The sequence below is a fragment of the Phyllobates terribilis genome, unplaced genomic scaffold, assembly GCF_046119375.1.
Source record: "Phyllobates terribilis strain yellow unplaced genomic scaffold, ASM4611937v1 Scaffold_9__5_contigs__length_417890890, whole genome shotgun sequence".
NCBI classification, from domain to species: Eukaryota; Metazoa; Chordata; class Amphibia; order Anura; family Dendrobatidae; genus Phyllobates; species Phyllobates terribilis.
The window spans coordinates 13,461,316-13,487,303 of record NW_027362769.1 but is presented as its reverse complement, the minus strand read 5'-3'; the positions used below and the strand labels follow the sequence as shown (position 1 = coordinate 13,487,303).

Here is a 25,988-nt window from a genome sequence, read left to right as displayed (position 1 = left end):
GCACTGAACTAAGATGGTGCCCACCTTTTATACTCCCTTCTCAATGCACCCAGGAACTGCTTCCTCCCTGCTCCTGCACTACAGGGTTCCCCTTCCTCAGTGTTCCCTCCCCCCACTCCAGCCAGGGACAGGGACTGTCGTGCCCATCTCAGGGGCATATTGGTCGCCCTGCCCCACGGCAATGTGGTGTAATGCATGCAGGTGTCGGGTCCTGATCCACACTCCATCCTTACCTGAGAGTGAGATATCACACCTCTGGGTGAGGTGCAATACCTCTGTAGCAACCGAGCCCTCAGGGTGCTACAGTTCCATTTATCTTCAGCCTAGGTGACGTATTGCGATACAGGGCCGTGATTTTGGCTATAAAAGGGTCCCCTAGACCCCTACCCCAAGCTTTTTAAGAGAATCATATATGGCGTGCCAGGAGACTCTATGGAATGCTTTCTCAGCATCCAACGAGAGTATCTAATTACAAATTTTTAACTGCATCTAGCCCAGGAAATACTTTGTGCCTAGTAGCAGATGCTGCTAGTCAGCGGATTATCCCGGCTGTTAAGCAAGCTGCACCACCTGTAGTTTAGACACTTAATTTTTTCAAAGGAAATGCTTCGGGACCATGGGATACTTAGTGAAGAGCATCAGGAGGCACCCCAAGGCATAGGGGCTGGGACTGGCAGTAGGATGCCTTGCGGTGGACAGCCGAGCTCGATCCTTCTAAAAGCTTTTTAACTGCAGCAGCTTTAGTGGACGCTACTGGAGCTGGAATTTCCGCGGCTGCTGGCATGAGACTTGCCCTCCAATAGATCCTTGTAAATGGATTTAAAGTGTATTCATTCAAATTAGAGAGACAATTTAAATTAAAAAGCTTAGAGCTGCCTCCACCACAGGGGGGCTCGCTCGACCCACCAGCGGACAGGCACCAGTATTGGGAGAGGGGGGCTGGCCGTCAGGGTTCACCGCGGCTCTGGCACAAACCCGGCGACACGGAGGTGTCACGGGCAGGAGCGGACTGGCCGTGTCGGCTTCTCACTTTTTGGATTTTAGAAGGGCATGACATGCCTATATCTGTGTCTCCCCCTCCTTTTACTCCTCCACCTCTTTTATTTTCGCATGACTATATGTACTTGTCACTTTTCCATGTGTTAGTTATGTCTTCTGAGCAGTTTGTCAGCTTTTGGACACCTTTGAAGGTGTTTTCTATGTGTTTCTATGTGTTTTTGTTTGCCTGCCATTGGTTTTAACGGTGTTCGAAGGTGTTCGACGAACAGTTCGACGAACAGTTCGGCGAACACACGGGTGTTCGACGAACCGAACCGAACTCGAACACTACGGGGGTGGCTCAACACTACTTACCACCCCCAAACCAACGGGATGTGTGAGAAAATGAATCAGGTAGTAATAGACCTGCTCAAAACGTTGCCCCTGGAGGAACGTAGCCTGTGGCCTGAGAAACTGCCGGATCTGGTGGACTTGTTTAACCATATCCCAGTGGGTTCTACCAACTGCACCCCGTCTTACCTAATGAGAGCAAGACCTGGTAAGCTGCCAATTGACCTGGAGATGGGAGTCCTGACACCCGAGGACACCTCACCAGAAGCAGACTGGGACACAGAACGACAGCAGCAGTACCGGAAAGTACAGGAGTGTGTGGAGCGAAGTCTGTCTCAGGCAAGAGAGAGGCAAGAGAGGAATTACAACCAGTATGCTCCTGCTGCTCCCCTGGCACCTGGAGAGCAGGTCTTGAAGAGGAAGAGACGGCTCCACAAGTTGGATGACCAGTGGGAGAAAGACCCGTACACCGTACTGCCGTCAAGCCATGAAAACCCAAAGGTGTGTGTTATCAGTAAGGATGGAGGAGAGACCACAGCCACTGTCACCAGAGACCACCTGAAGAGGTGTCCCGGGCAGCTGCAAAGTGCTGATGAAGACCAAGATAGCCCTCAACCCGCAGAGGAAAGGGAAGAAATGGTCAGTACAGTGCTCGGAGAATTTCCCCGGTCCTGGACACAAATCAACAATGCCATAATGGTACCCATCCTTACTTTACTCCAGCCAACCCCTCAAGAGCCCGCAGAAGAGCCAGTAGTGTTGGAAGAGCAAGTGGCCCCGGAGGCAGAAGATTCCGTACCAGCAGCTCAGGAGAATCAACCCTCTGCTAGTAGTGAACCTGCCATGCCCGTGGTGAGCCAAAGAGTACGCAGAAAGCTGCCCAACCTACCCGTGACATCTGCAAATGCCTCTAGTGCAGCCACTAGCACACCTAGTACACAGGGGGTGGAAACAGGGGACCCAAATAGAGTACCACCAGACAGTGGGTTACGTAGGTCCGCCAGGAGCACTAGGGGTCAAATACCAGCTCGCTGGAGAATCTAAATGCCAAGTATATATCTACCTGTATATTGCAAATGTTTTATGTTTATTGCCTGGTTACTAATTATGTTTTTCTAGCTACCCGACAGGTTTCATGGACTAACAGGTTATGGACAGTGAATAACCGGAACTACCTTGCATATAATGAGAAAGCATGCAAAGATGTCTCCAGCAGGACCAGGGTTGTAAATATCTTGTTAAAACTTCACTTTTAATTTCAATTTGTAAAAGCCAAGGATGAGTTAAAAAATGAGCAATATAGCGGCTCTTAGGTATAGCACATTGCAACGCGTTTCGGCTAAACCTTATTCATGGAATAATGTGAGAACTAAGCCTACTAGCTGAAGTTAAATAAAACACACTTCTTGGTGATTGGTTCAGGTGTTGGACCACAGCCCAGAGGAGAATTAACCCATTATTGGCAGCTAAAATTAACTACAGCAAAAAAGCACAAAAACTACATAAAATTGGACATGAGATAGAATGGAATACAAAATTAGTGGAAATACAAAATGAGTGAGAGATACATGCAGAAACAAAAACAAAAAGATCTTTTATGCCGTGGAGCAGTAAAACACATAATAATGATCATAATAATCACTAAGCATCCCTTATGTCTGGTGAGCATGACTGTTTAAACACCATTAGAGTATAAATATAGTTAGTATATGTAGTCCTATAAAAAAAAAAAAGAAGAAAAAAAAAATTTTTGAGAAAACAAAAAAAAAAAAAAGTTTATGGAAAAAGGATGCAAAAGTCGATTTTTCAATAAATCCTTTCTGTCTATATTAGCTACTATTTTTTCTGCTCTGTTTAGAATGCCTTTAGAGTATCCTCTTAAAGCTAGTCTGTTTTTAGTGCTGGAGGCTGCCTCTTGATAACTCTTTTCTGTTGAGGAGTTCCTCTTTAACCTGATCATTTCTCCCACTGGGATATTTTTAATATTGTGGGGAGGATGGCAAGAGCTTGCTTGCAGGATGCTATTACCTGCCGTTTTTTTCCGAAATGGTGAGATCAAAACTCGCTTCATATCATCATTACCTTCAAGTGTTACATCTAAAAAGTTAATAGATTTTTTGTCAGTGTGAGATGTGAATTTAAGATTATAATTGTTTTTATTGATATATTTGACAAAATCTGTGATAAGATGGGGAGAGCCTATCCAAACAAGAAGTAAATCATCTATATATCGCCCATACCAAGCAATATATTTCAAAAATGTGTTTGAATCTGAAAAAACATCGGTCTCCTCCCAGGTGGCCATGACAATATTAGCTAATGATGGGGAGAATTTTCCCCCCATGCTGACTCCCCGTTTTTGCAGATAATAGCGACCATCAAAGGTGAAAAAATTATTATTCAACAAAAATCCTACTGCTGAAATAAGGAAATTTTGTATATTGGTTTCATAAGAGCTATGTTTTTCAAGGAACTTATCTAATCAGCGAATGGCAATATCGTGCGGTATAGAGGGGTATAACCCCTCTACATTGCATGTAAGCCATTGAAAATCCCTGTTCCACTCAAATCCATCAAAAGTATTGGCGATAGTTTTAGAATCTCTAATATATCCTGGTATAATCATTCTGGATTTTTCTCTTGTGTACTAGATTTCCGCAAGGTCTGAATGTGAGACAGGATCTCATTTTACAATACACTTAGTCTCACGTATTTATGTTCGACAGTACTTTGATAATATATTTCCTTTGTGGTCATAATAGAATGCACTGTCTAACTGTTTAACTGCTTTATTGTTCAATGCTTATATTTATGACTTTTGCATCCTTTTTCCATAAAAATGTTTTTGTTTTTTTTTCTCAAAATTTTTTTTTATATATATATATATATATATATATATTTTTTTTTTATAGGACTACATATACTAACTATATTTATACTCTAATGGTGTTTAAACAGTCATGCTCACCAGACATAAGGGATGCTTAGTGATTATTATGATCACTATTATGTGTTTTACTGCTCCACGGCATAAAAGATCTTTTTGTTTTTGTTTCTGCATGTATCTCTCACTCATTTTGTATTTCCACTAATTTTGTATTCCATTCTATCTCATGTCCAATTTTATGTAGTTTTTGTGCTTTTTTGCTGTAGTTAATTTTAGCTGCCAATAATGGGTTAATTCTCCTCTGGGCTGTGGTCCAACACCTGAACCAATCACCAAGTAGTGTGTTTTATTTAACTTCAGCTAGTAGGCTTAGTTCTCACATTATTCCATGAATAAGGTTTAGCCGAAACGCGTTGGAATGTGCTATACCTAAGAGCCGCTATATTGCTAATTTTGTAACTCATCCTTGGCTTTTACAAATTGAAATTAAAAGTGAAGTTTTAACAAGATATATACAACCCTGGTCCTGCTGGAGACATCTTTGCTTGCTTTCTCATTACTTGAACCTTGGTAGCCCATGACCTGGGCGTCTCCGCTGCAAGACTTCGTTGGGACTGGATGAGTCTGGCTATTACATGGTGAGCTGACATACGTTTTCCCTTTCCCTTTCCCCTTATTTTTTCATTGTACCTTGCAGATAGTTGCACCTGGTGCCCTCTTGTGAAGATGGCCACAGAAGAAAAACCTGTCCGGTGTGGCCCCCTTGTGGTCCAAAGTATCTAGCTTCAGCCTTGCCGCCACGCCCAAGGCCAGGAACTTGGGGTTTGTGTGGACAGGTCCCCGCACCTTTCAAGACTTCACCTTGTAGGGTGACATGGACACCCGGTCACGGAAGCGCCATGACCTATAAAAACTAAATGTACTTGTATATATTGTATGTTTATATTATCGCTTATACCCTGTATTTGTGTTTTCTTGAAATATGTTTAGTCCCGGAGTACTAAATTTCACGAGCGGGGAATGTGGCACCCCGAGGTCTGGTTGCCACAATGGCAGCAATGTCATGTCTGAGAGCAGGTGGGAGGTTCCCTGGTTGGGGACAATTAGCATTCAGCACCTCCTGCCTCAGTCCAGGGAGGGGAGAAACCTGCCCTTTATAAACTGGATCTGGGGCGGGGTTAGACAGACAGAGTCCAGTAAAGTGCCTGACATGTTTCAGAGAGAGGGACAGGTCAGCAGCAGGCTGAGGAGTCCCTGTAGGCTGAGGAGGAACACGAGGCCAGGAGGGGAACTTGCAGAGTTCGTCCTGGCGAGAGACTTACTAGCCGGACACTGGAGTCCGAGGCTGTGAGGGTTATAAGCCCAGCAGCAGAAAACCACCACGCAGGGGACTTCAAGTCCTCTGGCCCAAGGAAGCCCGGAGGCTCAACCACACGAGAGGGACCACTACTGCCCTGGAGGAGTGAGAAGAACGGAAGGCTCGAGTCGCCAGTCATACGGGTGAGAACAACACGGTACACTCAGGGACGTGGGCTACCACTACACTACAGCGGGATGGCCAAGAAAAAGTGAAGTCAGCACGGTAGGCCTACAAACTCCCCCTGACCAGCAGGATTTCCCAGTTGCTCTCAGACTGACCAGGCCTCCATTGTTAACCTGTATTCCGGACGGGTCCTTTAATACCACCAACAGTAAAGACGCTGACTTGCATGACAGACTCCGTGTGGTTACTGCTGCTCCCGCGCACCATCACTCCCATCCTCCGCATACACTGCCCTGAGGCTACACTCCTCCCGTGGGGAGTTGTACTTCACTCTGCTGCACCCACAACACCAGCCTCAGTGGTCTGCCCTGCAGCGGCGGTTCATCCTGACCGCAATCCACGGGTGGCGTAGTCGGACATTAGTATATAGACTGCCATTTAGTTTGACCACCCTGAGCCACGGGACCGGGTCACTGCCACGGTGACTACAACCCCCAGCATCTACAAAAAGGCCCGGTTCCGGGCTCCTCACGCGGCCCAGGGGGCGCGTCAATGACTCTGAATGGGAAACTTGCCTAACAGAAGCTGCCACTTATCAAATGCCAATACAACTTAGACAATTGTTTGCATTTATTTGCATCATGTGTGAGCCGTCTAATGCTGCAGCATTGTTTCAAAGGCACAATAAAAATCTCATGGAAGACTATACCAGACGTTTCCCTCATGTAGAAAAGGCTGTGTATATGACATTACATAAAATTGAGTCTGTGTTACGGACACATGGAAAGTCATTACAAGAGTTTGGCCTACAACTGCCTGTTGGCAAGTACGATGATCGAATCAATGTTGGCAAATATTATGACCCTGTTGCGGAAAAGGCTTTGTTTGAGGAGAAATTCCAAATGTTAAACCCAGGACAACGAAAGGCTTTCAAAAAAATCAGAGAAGCTTTAGAGAATCCCAACTTGGAAAAACACCTATTTTTTATTGACGGACATGGTGGAAGTGGTAAAACATTCCTGTATAATAAAATCATGCATTACATTCGGAGCAAAGATGAATTAGTCTTGCCACGTACAGTTACAGGTATTGCTGCTACTTTGCTGGAGGGAGACCGAAGTTCCCATAATCTGTTCAAACTGCCTATACCAATTAATGAAACGTCGACGTGCAATATTTGTCATGGCAGCAATACTGCCAATGAGTTGAAAAGTGCCAAATTCAAAATCTGGGACAAAGCTTCTATGGCTCAAGATCATGCTGTAAATGCAGTTGACACATTCTACAAAGAACTCTTGGCTGAAGATCCAAAGGTTCCCTCCAAAAAAACGTTCAGAGGTGCGGTGTTTCTTTTTGGTGGAGATTTTCGACAAATCCTTCCTGTTGTACCACATGGCAACAGAACCAAAATAATTTCAGCAAGCATGTAGAACAGCAATTGTTGGAGGAATATTGAAGTCCTCAAATTAGACCAAAACATGTGTACCAATGAGGACAATATCCTCGAAGAACATCAAGGCTTTTCTCAATGGCTTTTAAACCTTGCAGATGGAAAACTTCAAGAACCAGAACTAGAGGAAGGTATCTTTGAAATTCCTTCTGTCTGCATTGAAAAGGGATGTATTGTTGGTGCTGTCTTTCCTAAAGTCATATAACCAGAAGATGAAAGCATTACAAACCGTGCAATCCTAACTCCATAAAACTAACATTCACATGAACTGAATGAAAATGTTCTCAGACAAATTCAGTCTGAATTTAAATGCTACACCAGCATTGATTCCATTCAGCAAGATATTGCAAATGCTGAGGAAGCAGCAAACTATCCAATGGAGTTCTTAAACAGCTTAACGCCTGGTGGTATGCCTCCTTATAGATTACAGTAATGGCCAAAAGTATTGAGAATGAGACAAATAGTAATTTTTCCAAAGTTTACTGCTTCATTTTTTGTAATGGCAATTTGCATATACTCCTGAATGTCAAAGAGTGATCAGCTTAACAGCAATTACTGTACTTGCAAAGTCAATATTTGCCCAGAAAATGAACTTTAACCCCCAAAACACATTTCAACATCATTGCAGTCCTGCCTTAAAAGGAGCAGCTAACATCGTTTTAGTGATTGATCCATTAACACAGGTGTGGGTGTTGATGAGGACAGGGCTGGCGATCAATCAGTCATGATTAAGTAAGAATGACATCACTGGACACTTTAAAAGGAGGCTGGTTCTTGGTATCATTGTTTCTCTTCAGTTAACCATGGTTATCTCTAAAGAAACACGTGCAGCCATCATTGCACTGCACAAAAATGGCCTAACAGGGAAGAGTATCGCAGCTACAAAGATTGCACCTCAGTCAACAATCTATCGCATCATCAAGAACTTCAAGGAGAGAGCTTCCATTGTTGTCAAAAAGGCTCCAGGGCGCCCAAGAAAGACCAGCAAGCGCCAGGACCGTATCTTAAAACTGTTTCAGCTGCGTGATCGGACTACCAGCAGTGCCGAGCTTGCTCAGGAATGGCAGCAGGCTGGTGTGAGTGCTTCTGCACACACTGTGAGGCGGAGACTCTTTGAGCAAGGGCTGGTTTCAAGGAGGGCAGCAAAGAAGCCACTTCTCTCCAGAAAAAACATCAGGGACCGACTGATATTCTGCAAAAGGTACAGGCAGTGGACTGCTGAGGACTGGGGCAAAGTCATTTTCTCTGATGAATCCAGTTTTCGATTGTTTGGGACATCTGGAAAACAGCTTATTCGGAGAAGAAGAGGTGAGCGCTACCACCAGTCTTGTCTCATGCCAACTGTAAAGCATCCTGAAACCATTCATGTGTGGGGTTGCTTCTCAGCCAAGGGAATCGGCTCACTCACAGTCTTGCCTAAAAACACAGCCATGAATAAAGAATGGTACCAGAATGTCCTCCAAGAGCAACTTCTCCCAACCGTCCAAGAGCAGTTTGGAGCACAAAAATGCCTTTTCCAGCATGATGGAGCACCTTGCCATAAAGCAAAGGTAATAACAAAATGGCTCATGGAACAAAACATAGAGATTTTGGGTCCATGGCCTGGAAACTCCCCAGATCTTAATCCCATTGAGCACTTGTGGTCAATCATCAAGAGACGGGTGGACAAACAAAAACCAACAAATTCTGGCAAAATGCAAGCATTGATTAAGCAAGAATGGACTGCTATCAGTCAGGATTTGGTCCAAAAGTTGATTGAGAGCATGCCAGGGAGAATTACAGAGGTCTTGAAGAAGAAGGGGCAACACTGCAAATATTGACTTGCTGCATTAACTCATTCTAACTGTCAATATAACCTATTGGTACTCATAATATGATTGCAATTATATTTCTGTATGTGATATAAACATCAGACAAACACTAATAAAAACCAGAGGCCAGCAGATCATGTGAAAATATAATTTTGGTGTCATTCTCAAAACTTTTGGCCATGACTGTACATTTGAAAGTTGGAGCAGAAGTCATACTATTAAGAAACCTTAACTCAACAAGAGGTCTTTGCAATGGCACCAGAATGGTTGTGAAGCAAATGATGTCAAAAGCCATTGACTGTGAAATCCTAACCGGATCATTTAAAGGAACAAGGGTATTCATTCCCAGAATTATTCTGGCACCAAGTGATCCTGATCTTCCTTTTACTTTAAAACAAAAACAGTTTCCCTTAAGACTTGCTTATGCTATGACCATCAACAAAAGTCAAGGGCAAACATTGGATTCAGTTGGCATATATTTGCCATCTCCAGCCTTCAGCCATGGCCAACTTTATGTGGCCTTTTACACCAAAAATGTTGTTTACAGAGAAGCTTTTGCACAATAATTTTTTTCTTCAGCTAATACTTTAATAAAATTTAAAATGTTATATATAACAGTGAATGTGTCTTTCTGTTCGAAGCCGGAATGGGTGGCGTCTGTGCAGTGTGGTGCCTGAGTTAGAGCGTGTGCATACTGCACTACGATGCCATGTTAGTGAAGACTCTGTGTGCAAATTCCAAGACACAGTGTCTTCAAGAAAATGGCGCCAGATATCGTGAGATGCTCACATGTTGACTCAGGCACTATTTTATTCAATGGCAGCAGCACATGAAAGGATGGGGGTGCAGGATGGGAGCAGCACATGACAGGATGGGGACGCAGGATGGGAGCAGCACTTGATAGGATGGCGGCACAGGATGGCAGAAGCACACGACAGAATGGCGGCGCTGCATGGCAGCAGCACATGACAGGATGGGGCGCAAGATGGCAGCAGCACACGACAGGATGGGGGCACAGGATGGGAGCAGCACACGACAGAATGGGGGTGCAGGATGGGAGCAGCATACGACAAAATGAGGGTGCAGGATGGGGGCAGCACATACCAGGATGGGGGCAGCACATACCAGGATGTGGGTGCAGGATTGGAGCAGAAAATGACAGGATGTAGGAGCACCACATGACAGGATGGGGGCACAGGTTGGGGGTAGCACATAACAAGATGGAGGCACAGGATGGGGGCACACAAAACAGGATAGAGGCGCAGGATGGGAGCAGCACATGACAGAATGGGGGAGCAGGATAGCAGCAGAACATGACAAGATGAGGGCGCAGGATGGGGGTAGGCCATGACAGGATGAGGGCGCAGGATAGGGGTGGACTAAACTGGATGGGCGTGCAGGATGGGACCAGTACATACCAGGATGGGGGACGAGGATGGCGGAGCATGGACCAGGATGGAAACCATATACCAATATAAATGCTCGTCATCTGTGCGTAGAACGGGTTCAACAGCTAGTTACTAGTGTTGAGCGAGCACTAAAATGCTCGGGTGCTTGAAGCTCGGGCCGAGCTTGCCGTGATACTCGGGTGCTCGACCTGAGCAACGAGCCCAATGTTAGTCTATGGGAGACCCGAGCATTTTTTGCGGTGGCACCCCCGGCAGCCTTTTAAAAGCCTAACAAGTGCCCAAAACGATAGTGACAGTGCTCAATTGACATGGGGACAGCATGGGGATCGCCCCAGGAAGCATTTCTGACCCCCAAGTCACTGCTGTCAACAATGTGGTCAGAGGTATTAAGCCACTTTTAAGGGCTCACAATAAAACATTCAAAAACGAAACTGAAACTGCTTTCCTGTGAAATATGTTAAGGAAGTTCCTTTCCAGGGTAAAGACTTGTGTATAAGGTAAAATAAATAACAAAAAAAAAATACTCCTCAACACCTTGGGCTATGTTCACAAGTAGCATTTTTTATGCGTTTTTGCACTTTTGCATTGCTTTCAACCGTGACAAATGCATTCACCGGAAAATGTCATTTTAACATTTTACAACATTATCTAGCCATGTGCTGTGTGACACATGCATACAGTGCTGAAAAGACATGGGAACAGCATGGGGAAGACCCCTGGAAGCATCTCTGACACCCAGGTCACTGCCTAAAAGTGTGCCCATCAGAAGTCATCCTTGCCGCATCAGAAGATGCAGACTTGCAACTATCCCCGTGCAAGTCCTTGTCCCAGGGCAGTGTTCAATTGTACCGCCCCCATTCCTTGCAATGCAAGCGCAAATATGCAGCCAACCACTCACCCACCCACCCGCAGGCTGCAATACCATACTGCTAGCTTGCACTTGAAATGGGGCCTTTAGTTTGGAGGAGGCCGAAGCTGGCCATTACCCCATGGCTGCTTCGGCAGCGAGGAATGAATACTCAGTCCCCAGGGGGCGGCCGGGTGTCCATACTCGGTCCCCAGCCACCACGCGCTTGGGTGTCCACACACGGTCTCCAGCTGCCAGGGGGCAGCTGGGTGTCCATAAACGGTCCCCAGCCGCCCCTATTTCTCCTGTCACCTTCCCACATTCTTTTCTTAGCCTGGCCTGCTTTAGGGCAGCATTGCACGAGCCCACCAGAGAACCAGACTTCTCCGGTGGGCCCAGGTTTCTCCATCAGGGGAGTTGAGAGTGCCAAGGTGAGAAGCATGATGCTTGGTTTTCTTGGAATGTAAGCGTAAGTGTGCAGGCTGCCACCCACCCACCCCCAGGCTGCAATACCATACTGCTAGCGTGCACTTGAAATGGGGCCTTTAAGTTTGGAGGAGGCCGAAGCTGGCCACTACCTCATGGCTGCTTCGGCAGCGAGGTATCCATACTCAGTCCCCAGCCACTCCTATTTGTCCCGGTGTACCTTATACATAAGATTAAGCACGCATACCAAAACATTACCTGTGCCCTCCCCAGTGCATTTAGTGGGAAGGACAGCCTATTCCGCTGTAGTGTGTGCATGCCAAACCCCTGCTCATGGTACATGCATAGATGCCTCCCAGCCTGCACCTGTCATTGCAGACTTGCAACTATCCCCGTTCAAGTCCTTTTTCCAGGGTAGTGTTCAATTGTACCTCCCCCATTTCTTGCAATGCAAGCGCAAGTATGCAGCCTGCCACCCACCCACCCCAGGCTGCAATACCATACTGCTTGCTTGCACTTGAAATTGGGCCTTTTAGGCATGTGGAGGCGGAATCTGGCCACCACGTCATGGCTGCGTTGGTGGCCTGCTATCCATACTCAGTCCCCAGCTGCCCTGCGGCCATTTGTCCACACTCGGTCCCCAGCCACCAGGGGGTGGCCGGGTGTCCACACACGGTCCCCAGCTGCCAGGAGGTGGCTGGGTGTCCATACTCGGTCCCCAGCCGCCCCGCGGCAGGGTGTCCACACACGGTCCCCAACCGCCTGGGGCAGCCGGGTGTCCATAAACAGTCCCCAGCCACCCCTATTTATCCTGTCAACTTCCCCCCACACACTTTTCTTAGCCCGGCCTGCTTTAGGGCAGCGTTGGACGAGCCCACCAGAGAACGAGACTTCTCCGGTGGGCCCTGGCTTCTCCATCAGGGGAGCTGAGATTGTAAAGGTTAGGAGTAGTGTTGAGCGATACCTTCCGATATCAGGAAATATCGTATCGGATTGGATCGGGCCGATACCCAAAAAGTATCGGATATCGCCGATTCCGATACCGGAAACCAATGCAAGTCAATGGGACACAAATATCGGAATGAAAATAAACCCTTTCTTTCCTTGTAGGTTAATTCTACATGAAGTAAAACAACTAAGAATAATGTAGAATGACATGAAAAGCCGGCAATTCATCAGCGGCATTCACCGGGACCCGACAATTTACAACAGAAAGAATAGAGCTTCACACATAGATTAGATAGATAGAAACATGTCAGTCACATATATATGAAGTACTGTGACAGTGTTGCTTACTGTACTTGTCATTTAGTGTAAAGGATTTATTAAAAAAAATATTAGTGTTTTCGTGCACCGTCTCTTTAAAAATGCCGGCCGGCAATTCAGCATCTGTACCCGACAATTTATAACAGACAGAATAGAGCTTCACACATAGATTAGATAGATAGAAACATGTCAGCCACATATATAAGAAGTACAGTGACAGTGTTGCTTACTGTACTTGTCATTTAGTGTAAAGGATTTATTTAAAAAAATAATAGTGTTTTCATGCACCGTCTCTTTAAGAAAGCCGGCCGGCAATTCAGCATCTGTACCCGACAATTTAGAATAGAAAGAATAGAGAATCACACATAGATTAGATAGATAGAAACATGTCAGTCACATATATATGAAGTACAGTGACAGTGTTGCTTACTGTACTTGTCATTTAGTGTTAAAATAAAGGATTTATTTAAAAAAAAATTGGCGTGGGGTTCCCCTTAATTTTAGTCTCTAGCGGAGGTTAAGCAGACAGCTGGGGCAAATGTTTGAAGCCTGGGAAGGGGGTAATACCCACGGAGCTTCCCAGGCTACTAATATCAGCCCCCAGCTGAATACCTAGCCTTTACTAACTATTAAAATGGGGGAACCCCCCCAAAAAATGACGTGGGGTCCCCCCTAATTTAATAGCTAGCAAAGGCTAGGCAGACAGCTGGGGGCTGATATTAATAGCCCAGGAAGGGAGCCATGAATATTGGCCCCCTCCCAGGCTAGAAACACCAGCCGTCAGCCGCCCCAGAAATGGCGCATCCATAGGATGCGCCAATTCTGGCACTTAGCCTCGCTCTTCCACGCTGCCCTGGTGCGGTGGCAGGGGGTAATAGGGTTGGGGTTGATGTCAGCTTATAATGCCAGCTGACATCAAGCCCAGGTTAGTAATGGAGAGGCGTCTATAAGACACCCCCATTACTAACCCCATAGTCAAAGTTAAAAGAAAACACAAACACCCAGAATAAAGTCCTTTAATTGAAATAAAGACACAATTCTTTATTGTTCTAAATTAAACCATACTTACCATCACGCCCATTCCAGCTGAAGCCAACGATCTCCTGCAATAAAAGTAAAATAATAAAGCAACCTCATCCTTACCTTTCCATGGTTCCCACGACAGCTTCAGCTCTGCTACATCGAGATGACAGGCTGGACCGCAGCAGAACGCTGCCATCCAGCCTGTCATCCCGCAGACACTGAGAAGCGCAGGCATGCTTGCGCTCCTCAGTGTCTCTCTGTGACGTCATCCAGATGAGCCGAGTTCATGTCCAATGAACTCAGCTCACCTCATGCACGTCACTGACAGCGTGGGAAAATTCTCCTGCACTCAGCGCTTCAGCGTGAGAATTCTCCCACGCTGTCAGTGACATACATGAGGTGAGGTCATGTCCAATGAACTCAGCTCACCTCATGCACGTCACTGACAGCGTGGGAAAATTCTCACGCTGAAGTGCTTAGTGCAGGAGAATTTTCCCACGCTGTCAGTGACATACATGAGGTGAGCTGAGTTCATTGGACATGACCTCGGCTCATCTGGATGCCGTCACAGCCAGACACTGAGGAGTGGAAGTATGCCTGCGCTTCTCAGTGTCTGCGGGATGACAGGATGGATGGCAGCGTTCTGCTGCGGTCCAGCCTGTCATCTCGATGTAGCAGAGCTGAAGCTGTCGTGGGAGCCATGGAAAGGTAAGGATGATGTTGCTTTATTATTTTACTTTTATTGCAGGAGATCGTTGGCTTCAGCTGGAATGGGCGTGATGGTAAGTATGGTTTAATTTAGAACAATAAAGAATTGTGTGTTTATTTCATTTAAAGGACTTTTTTCTGGGTGTTGTGCTTTTTTAAATACTTTACTAGAAATTCATGGTGGTCATGTCTAATATTGGCGTGACCCCATGAATTTCGGGCTTAGGGCCAGCTGATAATGCCAAGCTGGCCTTAACCCCTTTATTACCCAGTGAGCCACCGCACCAGGGCCCTGGATGAGTTGGGTACAGCGCCAGAAGATGGCGCTTCTATGAACGCGCCATTTTCTGGGGCGGCTGCGGACTGCAATTTGCAGCGGGGGTGGCCCAGAAAGCTTGGGTCTCCCTGCGCTGCGGATTCCAGCCCCCAGTTGCCTAGTTGTATCTGGCTGGGCACAAAAATAGGGCGAAGCCCCACGCATTTTTTTTTTAAATTATTTCATGAAATTCATGGAATAATTAAGAAAAAAAGGGCTTCCCTATATTGTTGTGTCCAACCAGGTACAAATAGGCAGCTGGTGGTTGGGGGCAGCCCATTCCTGCCTGCTGTACCTGGCTGGACACAAATATAGTGCGAAGCCCCACGTCAATTTTTTTTTAATTATTTCATGAAATAATTTTTTTAAAAAAGGGCTTCCCTATATTGTTGTGTCCGGCCAGGTACAAATAGGCAGCTGGTGGTTGGGGGCAGCCTGTTCCTGCCTGCTGTACCTGGCTGGACACAAATATAGGGCGAAGCCCCACGTCAATTTTTTTAAAAATAAATCCTTTATTTTAACACTAAATGACATTTGAGGAGTTAATAAAGATGCAGTCCCTAAATTATTATTTATTTTTTAATTAATTTTTCCCAAAACTTTTGACGTGGGCTTCGCCATATTTTTGTATGCCAGCCAGGTACAGCATCCAGCTTCTATGAACGCGCCATTTTCCGGGGTGGCTGAGGACTGCAATTTTCAGCGGGGTGGGGGGGGGGGGCAGAAAGCTTGGGCCTCCCTGCGCTGCAGATTCCAGCCCCCAGCTGCCTAGTTGTACCTGGCTGGACACAAAAATAGGGAGAAGCTTCACGTATTTTTTTTTTTAAATTATTTCATGAAATTCATGAAATAATTAAGAAAAAAAGGGCTTCCCTATATTGTTGTGTCCAACCAGGTACAAATAGGCAGCTGGTGGTTGGGGGCAGCCCGTTCCTGCCTGCTGTACCTGGCTGGACACAAATATAGTGCGAAGCCCCACGTCAATTTTTTTTAAATCATTTCAGGAAATTCATGAAATAATTAAAAAAAATTGATGTGGGGCTTCGCCCTATATTTGTGTCCAGTCAGGTACAGCAGGCAGGAACGGGCTGCCCCCAACCACCAGCTGCCTATTTGCACCTAGCCGGACACAACAATATAGGGAAGCCCTTTTTTTCTTAATTATTCCATGAATTTCATGAATTTAAAAAAAAAAAACGTGGAGCTTCGCCCTATTTTTGTGTCCAGCCAGGTACAACTAGGCAGCTGGGGGCTGGAATCTGCAGCGCAGGGAGGCCCAAGCTTTCTGGGCCCCACCCGCTGCAAATTGCAGTCCGCAGCCGCCCCGGAAAATGGCGCGTTCATAGAAGCGCCATCTTCTGGCGCTGTACCCAACTCATCCAGGGCCCTGGTGCGGTGGCTCACTGGGTAATAAAGGGGTTAAGGCCAGCTTGGCATTATCAGCTGGCCCTAAGCCCGAAATTCATGGGGTCACGCCAATATTAGACATGACCACCATGAATTTCTAGTAAAATATTTAAAAAAAACACAAACACCCAGAAAAAAGTCCTTTAATTGAAATAAACACACAATTCTTTATTGTTCTAAATTAAACCATACTTACCATCACGCCCATTCCAGCTGAAGCCAACGATCTCCTGCAATAAAAGAAAAATAATAAAGCAACCTCATCCTTACCTTTCCATGGCTCCCACGACGGCTCCAGCTCTGCTACATCGAGATGACAGGCTGGACCGCAGCAGAACGCTGCCATCCAGCCTGTCATCCCGCAGACACTGAGAAGCGCAGGCATACTTCCACTCCTCAGTGTCTGGCTGTGACGGCATCCAGATGAGCCGACAATGAACTCGGCTCACCTCATGTACGTCACTGACAGCGTGGGAGAATTCTCCTGCACTCAGCGCTTCAGCATGAGAATTTTCCCACGCTGTCAGTGACGTGCATGAGGTGAGGTCATGTCCAATGAACTCGGCGCACCTCATGCACGTCACTGACAGCGTGGGAAAATTCTCACGCTGAAGCGCTGAGTGCAGGAGAATTTTCCCACGCTGTCAGTGACGTGCATGAGGTGAGCTGAGTTCATTGGACATGACCTCGGCTCATCTGGATGCCGTCACAGTGAGACACTGAGGAGCGCAAGCATGCCTGCGCTTCTCAGTGTCTGCGGGATGACAGGCTGGATGGCAGCGTTCTGCTGCGGTCCAGCCTGTCATCTCGATGTAGCAGAGCTGAAGCTGTCCTGGGAACCATGGAAAGGTAAGGATGAGGTTGCTTTATTATTTTACTTTTATTGCAGGAGATCGTTGGCTTCAGCTGGAATGGGCGTGACTGTAAGTATGGTTTAATTTAGAACAATAAAGAATTGTGTCTTTATTTCAATTAAAGGACTTTTTTCTGGGTGTTTGTGTTTTTTTTAAATACTTTACTAGAAATTCATGGTGGTCATGTCTAATATTGGCGTGACCCCATGAATTTCGGGCTTAGGGCCAGCTGATAATGCCAAGCTGGCCTTAACCCCTTTATTACCCAGTGAGCCACCGCACCAGGGCCCTGGATGAGTTGGGTACAGCGCCAGAAGATGGCGCTTCTATGAACGCGCCATTTTCCGGGGCGGCTGCGGACTGCAATTTGCAGCGGGTGGGGCCCAGAAAGCTTGGGCCTCCCTGCGCTGCGGATTCCAGCCCCCAGCTGCCTTGTTGTACCTGGCTGGACACAAAAATAGGGCGAAGCCCCACGTATTTTTTTTTTTAATTATTTCATGAAATTCATGGAATAATTAAGAAAAAAAGGGCTTCCCTATATTGTTGTGTCCGGCTAGGTACAAATAGGCAGCTGGTGGTTGGGGGCAGCCCGTTCCTGCCTGCTGTACCTGACTGGACACAAATATAGGGCGAAGCCCCACATAATTTTTTTTTAATTATTTCATGAATTTCCTGAAATAATTAAAAAAAAATTGACGTGGGGCTTTGCACTATATTTGGGTCCAGCCAGGTACAGCAGGCAGGAACGGGCTGCCCCCAACCACCAGCTGCCTATTTGTACCTGGCCGGACACAACAATATAGGGAAGCCCTTTTTTTCTTAATTATTCCATGAATTTCATGAAATAATTAAAAAAAAAAAAACGTGGAGCTTCTCCCTATTTTTGTGTCCAGCCAGGTACAACTAGGCAGCTGGGGGATGGAATCTGCAGCGCAGGAAGGCCCAAGCTTTCTGCCCCCCGCTGAAAATTGCAGTCCGCAGCCGCCCCGGAAAATGGCGCGTTCATAGAAGCTGGATGCTGTACCTGGCTGGCATACAAAAATATGGCGAAGCCCACGTCAAAAGTTTTGGGAAAAATTAATTAAAAAATAAATAATAATTTAGGGACTGCATCTTTATTAACTCCTCAAATGTCATTTAGTGTTAAAATAATGGATTTATTTAAAAAAAAAATAGCGTTGGATCCCCCATAATTTTAGTCTCTAGCGGAGGTTAAGCAGACGGCTGGGGCAGATGTTTGAAGCCTGGGAAGGGGGTAAAACCCACGGAGCTTCCCAGGCTACTAATATCAGCCCCCAGCTGAATACCTAGCCTTTACTAGCTATTAAAATGGGGGACCCCCCCCAAAAAAATGACGTGGGGTCCCCCCTATTTTAATAGCTAGCAAAGGCTAGGCAGACAGCTGGGGGCTGATATTAATAGCCCAGGAAGGGTGCCATGAATATTGGCCCCCTCCCAGGCTAGAAACACCAGTCATCAGCCGCCCCAGAAATGGCGCATCCATAGGATGCGCCAACTCTGGCACTTAGCCTCGCTCTTCCACGCTGCCCTGGTGCGGTGGCAGGGGGTAATAGTGGTGGGGTTCATGTCAGCGCCAGCTGCCATGAAGCCCAGGTTAGTAATGATGGGCGTCTATAAGACACCCCCATTCCTAACCTACAAAGTGTTAAAAAGAAAAAACACACTACACCCAGAAAAAAATAATTTATTTGAAATAAAACACACAATTTTAATTAATTCTTAGTTTACTAAAAATAATAGTTACCTGTCCACGTTCCTGCGCTGATCTCCCATGCACAGCTGTCACATCTGGAGATGGTGACAGCTGTCATGGCTGCTGTAAGCTCACGCTGCCGGGAACACGTCCGCTCCCGGCAGCGGGAGCCCCTGACTGAGGTCACCGGAGTGCATTCAGTCAGCGCAGCTCCGGAGACCTCGTTTACGGCAGTGCTGTACCGTGGGAATTTCTCACGATACAGCAGGGCCGTAAAGCAGCTAACTGGAGCACCGCTGCCTTAACTCTGGTGAACCCTTACGGCCCAGTCAATCTAGCGGCGGCAGCGGTTCAGAGCGGTCACATTCTATGTGGCTGCTCTGAACTGGAGATCTTCGTGGGACACTCGTGGACTGCTACGGAGGGGTAAGAATAAGGTTGTGGTTTATTATTTTATATTTTATTACAGGAGATCGATGGCTTCGGGGAATTAGGTGTCTAGGTGAGTATAGGTGTAGTTTTTTATTTTTTACTTTATTTTAGGTGGCGATCGGCGGGGACAGGTAATGTATGAACTAATTTCTTTTAGGTAATCACTGGCCACCAATGACATGTATTTAACATTTATTGGGGACACAGTAGGGCAATTTAAATAGCAGGATCAGTCTGATGGGAACTACTGCTCCCATCGAGCTGATCCTGCTGGCAGGAGTGGACGGGGGACAGACATAGGCCGATGGGAGAAGTAGTGTCACATCGGCCTATGTCTGCCTGCACGCACACACACCGCACACACCCGCACACATCGCACAGACACCCCGCACACACACCCCGCACACATCGCACAGACACCGCGCACACACACGCAGACATCGCGCACACACCCCGCACACACACCCCGCACACACACTAATCATGACGGGTCTGGGAGGTGAGGCTGACCTGTGCGGCCGTGGGAAAGTTCATGTGAGTTCATGCAGTCAAGCATGAACTCACATGAACCCTCTGAGGGCACCGCGGCTAATTCAAATGAACAGCTGATCGGCATCACCTGATACCTCAGCTGTTCATTTGAAATAACCGGCGGGAAAGCGCAGCACAGAACGGGAAAGCCGGCGGTGAAGTCTTTTCATTGCCGGCTTCCCCGCCCGGGTCCTTCGCTCCCCGCTCCTTGGAGCTGCGCTCCCCGCCCGGTCCTAACTTACTATCGGGATGGGAGGTGGCGAGGGGAGCGGAGGATCGGGGTGGGAGGCTGCGGGGAAGCAGTATGGGGCTGTGTGATTGTTTAAAAGCCGGCGGCTTTATACCGCCTGCCGGCTTTTAAACAATCAGGAGAATTCTCCCCCGCTGGGATGGCATTCTGATGACAGGCTGGATCTCAGCTGAGCGCTGCCATCCAGCTCGTCATCCTTCACAGACACTGCAGAGCGCAGGCATTATGGGAACTTCCGATTCCGGTATCCGATATTGTAAAAGTATCGGAATTAAGTATCGGAATTCCGATACCGCGAATATCGGCCGATACCCGATATTACAGTATCGGAATGCTCAACACTAGTTAGGAGCATGATGATGATGATAGAAGTTAGCATCTGCTTTGTTTTCTTGGAATGCAAGCACATGTATGTAGTAGCGGCTAGGCCTGAGGTGGTCAGCGTTTTGGCGCATATCCTACCTCTTCCGAGGATTGCTGGATGTTTTCCTGCTACTATCCCAGTTCTATGACTCCCGTTAAAACAAAGCTTCAGGTGATAAATGATGGATGAGGTGGTGGCAAAGGAGAAAGAGCAGGAGGAACAGGGACCATTCACATCAATATCAGGACAGTCAACCACATATGTCTTGCAGGATATGTTTCTGTAACAAAGGAGCGGTTCGGCTACACAGTTATAGGGCATACAGTGAGTGCAATGCCTATCAAAAATTTTGAGGCACTCCAATGCCCCTTGGAAATGACATGGAGGTCAGAGGGCCTTAACTAAACCGTTTTTTCCATTTATAGCAACTGGGTCTCCTGTACACTGTTGGCCTAAGCAGTGAATGGAAGGCTTTCCAAAAATTATGAGGTACTGCAATGCCCCTTGAAACAGACGTGGATTACAGCGTACTAAAAACCTTCTACCCATTATTGGTGAGTGGGTCTCCCTTAGTTTTCGCCTTTGCTTTGAAAAGCAAAAGCTGACTAAACTTAGGAGGAAATGCAATGCCCGTTGGAAGAGTCGTGGAGGTTAGAAGTAATTAAAAACAACATTTCAATGCCCCTTGGAAGAGCTGTGGAGTTCAGAGTGGCTTAAGAAAATGTTTTTAATGCCCCTTTGAAGAGACGTGGAGGTCACAGTAGCTTAACAAGACGGTTTTAATGACCCTCGAAAGAGACGTGGAGGTCACAGTATCTTAACAAGACAGTTTGAATGCCCCTTGGAAGAGACGTGGAGGTCACAGTAGCTTAAAAAGACGGTTTTAATGCCCCTTGGAAAAGTGGTGGAGGTCGCAGTAGCTTAACAAGACAGTTTTAATGCCCCTTGAAAAAGTGGTGGAGGTCACAGTAGCGTAACAAGACGGTTTAAATGCCACTTGGAAAAGTGGTGGAGGTCGCAATAGCTTAACAAGACGGTTTGAATGCCCCTCGGAAGAGTCGTGGAGGTCCAAGTAGCTTAACAAGACGGTTTTAATGCCCCTCGAAAGAGACATGGAGGTCACAGCAGCTTAACAAGATGGTTTTAATGCCCCTTGGAAAAGTGGTGGAGGTTGCAGTAGCTTAACAAGATGGTTTTAATGACCCCTTACAAGAGCCATACAGTACAGCATCTTAAAAACATTATTCCCATTATTGAGGAGTGAGCCTCCCATAGTCTTTGCTTATGCCTTCCAAGCAAAAGCTGCCAAAAATTAGGATGGAGGAACTTGCAATGCCCCTTACAAGAGCCATGCAGTACAGCATATTACATACATTATTCCCATTATTGGGGTGTGAGTCTCCCATTGTCTTTGCATATGCCTTCCAAGCAAAAGCTGCCAAAAATTAGGAGGAAATGCAATGCCCGTTCGAAGAGTCGTGGAGGTTAGAGTTAATTAAAAACAACATTTCAATGCCCCTTGGAAGAGCTGTGGAGTTCAGAGTGGTTTAACAAGACGCTTTTAATGCCCCTCAGAAGAGACGTGGAGGTCCCAGTAACTTAACAAGATGGTTTTAATGCCCCTCGGAAGAGACATGGAGGACCAAGTAGCTTAAAAAGACGGTTTTAATGCCCCTCGGAAAAGTGGTGGAGGTCGCAGTAGCTTAACAAGACAGTTTTAATGCCCCTCGGAAAAGTGGTGGAGGTCGCAGTAGCTTAACAAGACGGTTTGAATTCCCCTTGGAAAAGTGGTGGAGGTCGCAGTAGCTTAACCTGATGGTTTGAATGCCCCTTGGAATAGACGTGGAGGTCCCAGTAGCTTAACAAGACGGTTTTAATGCCCCTAGAAAGAGATGTGGAGGTCACAGTAGCTTAACAAGATGGGTTTAATGCCCCTCGGAAAAGTGGTGGAGGTCGCAGTAGCTTAACAAGACGGTTTTTATGCCCCTTGGAAAAGTGGTGGAGGTCGCAACAGCTTAACAAGACGGTTTGAATGCCTCTTGGAAGAGACGTGGAGGTCACAGTAGCTTAACAAGATGGGTTTAATGCCCCTCGGAAAAGAGGTGGAGGTCGCAGTAGCTTAACAAGACGGTTTTAATGCCCCTTGGAAAAGTGGTGGTGGTCCCAGTAGCTTAACAAGACGGTTTTAATACCCCTTGGAAAAGTGGTGGAGGTCACAGTAGCTTAACAAGATGGTTTTAATGCCCCTTGGAAAAGAGGTGGAGGTCACAGTAGCTTAGCAAGACGGTTTTAATGCCCCTTGGAATAGTGGTGGAGGACACAGTAGCTTAACAAGACGGTTTTAATGCTCCTTGGAAAAGTGATGGAGGTCACAGTGGCTTAGCAAGACAGTTTTAATGCCCCTTACAAGAGCCATACAGAACAGCATCTTAAAAACATTATCCCATTATTAGGGAGTGGGTCTCCCACAGTCTTTGCTTATGCCTTCCAAGCAAAAGCTGACAAAAATAAGGACGGAGGAACTTTCAATAATGGCAACACGGACCACGGTCACCCTGGTGGTATAGTGGTGGTGGAGGCTGAGGAGAAGGAGAAGAACATAAAACAGCCGAAATGAGGAAGCGTATACCCATGTGTGGGTGTGAAGCGGTGCATGTGAATACACCTCCCGAAATAACACAGTGGATTTCACTTTATGTTACTCTGCTGTCATTTGGTGGTGATGAGAAGTCTGGCTCAATCCAGCCCTTGTACATTTTGATAAGGGTCAGCTTGTCAGCATTGTCAGTTGACAGGCGAGTGCGCTTATCAGTCATAATTCCCCCAGCGCCACTAAAAACACGCTCCAATAACACGCTAGTGGCAGGGCAGGCCAGGACCTCCAAGGCGTACAAAGCGAGTTCATTCCAAGTGTCCAGCTTGGATACCCGATAATTAAAAGGCACAGTGGAATCACGGAGGACGCTGTTGCAGTCGGCAAGGTACTCCTTCACCATCTTTTGAAACTTTCCACTCCTTGTGAGAGTACCCCGCGACTCAGGGTCTGTCCGAAGGGAGGTTCTGAGAAAACTGTCCCAAAACGTTGACAGTGTTCCCCTGCCTCTGCTTAAATGGAGTTGCGTCTCTCTCGCATGTACGCCTTGGTTGAGCAACGAACTGTGACCTCTGCCACTAGCGTGTTCAGATGGGAATTTTTTTAACAGTTCTGCAGCAAGGGCCTTCTGGTACTGCCCCATTTTTGTAGACTTCTCCACCTCAGGAATAAGAGAGTGAAAGTTCTCCTTGTAGCGGGGGTCAAAAAGTGTCACCAACCAGTAATGACTGTCACCCAACATTTTGACAACGAGAGGGTCACGGTTAAGGCAGCGTAACATAAAGTCAGCCATGCGTGCCAGACTGGTAACGGGCAAGACTTCCGTGTCCTCACCAAGATGACGACTGACCATGCTCTCCTCCTCCTCCTCCTCCCTGTCCTCAGGCCACCCAGGCTGAACCGACGGTATGACAGTTGTACATGTACTACCGTCTACAGCGCATGATACAAGCTCCTGTTCTTCTTCCTCATCCTCCTCCTCCTCTCCCTCATTGTCCCCAAATGCACGTTGGGATGAGATGAGGCTGGGCTGTGTGTAATCGACCGCTACGGCTTCTTGATCCATCTCATCACACTCTGGATGCAATGCCTCCTCTTTAATTCTCTGCAGAGAGCGTTGCAAAAGACAGACAAGTGGAATGCTGACGCTAATGATGGCGTCATCGCCACTCACCATCTTGGTGGACTCCTCAAAGTTTGTCAAGATGGTACATATGTCAGACATCCAGGTCCACTCCTGAGGTCTTATGTGTGGAGTCTGACCTGAATATCGACAGGCTTGTTGCAGCTGGTACTCCACAACTGCTCTTATCTGCTCACAAATCCTTTGCAACATGTGGACGGTAGAGTTCCAACGTGTGGGGACATCACACACCAGTCGGTGTGACGGAAGCTGCAAACGCTGCTGCAACACAGCAAGGGCGGCGGAAGCTGTAGCCGACTTGCGAAAATGAGCTGACAGGCGGCGTACTTTGACGAGCAGATCTGGCAACTCGGGGTACAATTTAAGAAACCGATGAACCACGAGGTTAAGCACATGAGCCAGGCATGGTTCGTTTGTGATCTCGCCTCGCCTTAGAGCCGCCACCAGGTTACGGCCATTGTCACACATGACCATGCCTGGATGTAGGTTCAGCGGTGTCAGACACAGATCTGCCTGCTCTTTCACAGCTGTCCACAACTCACAAGCTGTGTGAGGTTTCTCACCTAAGCTTATGAGTTTCAGCACAGCCTGTTGCCGCTTGGCGGAGGCAGTACTGCAGTGCTTCCAGCTTTAAACTGATGTGGTGATATCTGAGATGGAGGCTGAACATGAGGAGGAGGAGGATGATGCGCAGGAGCTGTACACTGTGGGGGCAACTCTGACTGACATAGAGCACGCAATCCTCGGTGTGGGGAGGATGTGTTCCGTCCCAAGGTCCGACTGGGTCCCGGCTTCCACTATGTTTACCCAGTGTGCCATCAGGGAGATGTACCGTCCCTGGCCACAAGCACTTGTCCACGTGTCCGTTGTCAGGTGGACTCTCCCAGTAACTGCGTTGTTGAGAGCACGGCAGATGTTTTGGAACACGTGCTTGTGTAGTGCGGGGATGGCACACCGGGCAAAATAGTGTCGGCTGGGGACCGAGTACCGAGGGACGGCCACCGCCATAAGGTTGCAGAAGGATTCCGTCTCCACCAGCCTAAAAGGCAGCATTTCCAACGCAAGCAGTCGTGAAATGTGCGAATTTAGGACGGTGGCCTGTGGGGCGTTAGCTGCGAATTTCCGCTTTCGTTCAAAGGTCTGGGATATGGACAATTGAACGCTGTGGTGGGACGTGGACGTGGATGGTGAAGCTGTTTCTTGAGAAACTGCCATAACAAGTGAAGACTGAGAGGAGGGGGCATCTTTACATGCAGTATGGACAGGGGTTTGCCTTGCACACACAACAGGGGGTTCTAATGCACGACCAACAGTGAAAGAAGCAGTGGTGACACCCGCTGACACTGGTCGTGGACCCTGGGGTTCGCCCCACAAAGTCGGGTGCTTTGCTGCCATGTGCCTGTTCATGCTGGTGGTGGTCAGGCTGGTAGTTTTGTCACCCCTGCTGATTCTGGCATGGCAGGTGGTACAAATGGCCTTTTTGGGGTTATCAGCAAAGTCTTTAAAAAAATTCCAGACTCTGGAAGACCTACAGGTTGTACTGGCAATGTCCCTCGTGTTGGTGTTACGGGGACCTGTTGCCTGCCTTCTGTGTGCGGCCACCACACTGCTTCTTCCTGCCTGTTGGGGTACTCTGCCTCCTTCACCCTGTGTGCTGCTGGCCTCGCTCTGCATGTCCTCCAGCCACGTTGGGTCAGTTACTAGATCATCCACCACCTCCTCCTCTTCCACTTGCGCACAACGA

General features: G+C 47.3%; 1 protein-coding gene across 2 annotated transcripts in view; it reads right to left on the bottom strand.

Annotated features, from left to right (window-relative positions):
- PTH2R (parathyroid hormone 2 receptor) overlaps positions 1-25,988 on the bottom strand; it is a 2,210,872-nt gene that overhangs the window by 1,710,180 nt on the left and 474,704 nt on the right. The gene's annotated exons all lie outside the window — the stretch shown is intronic.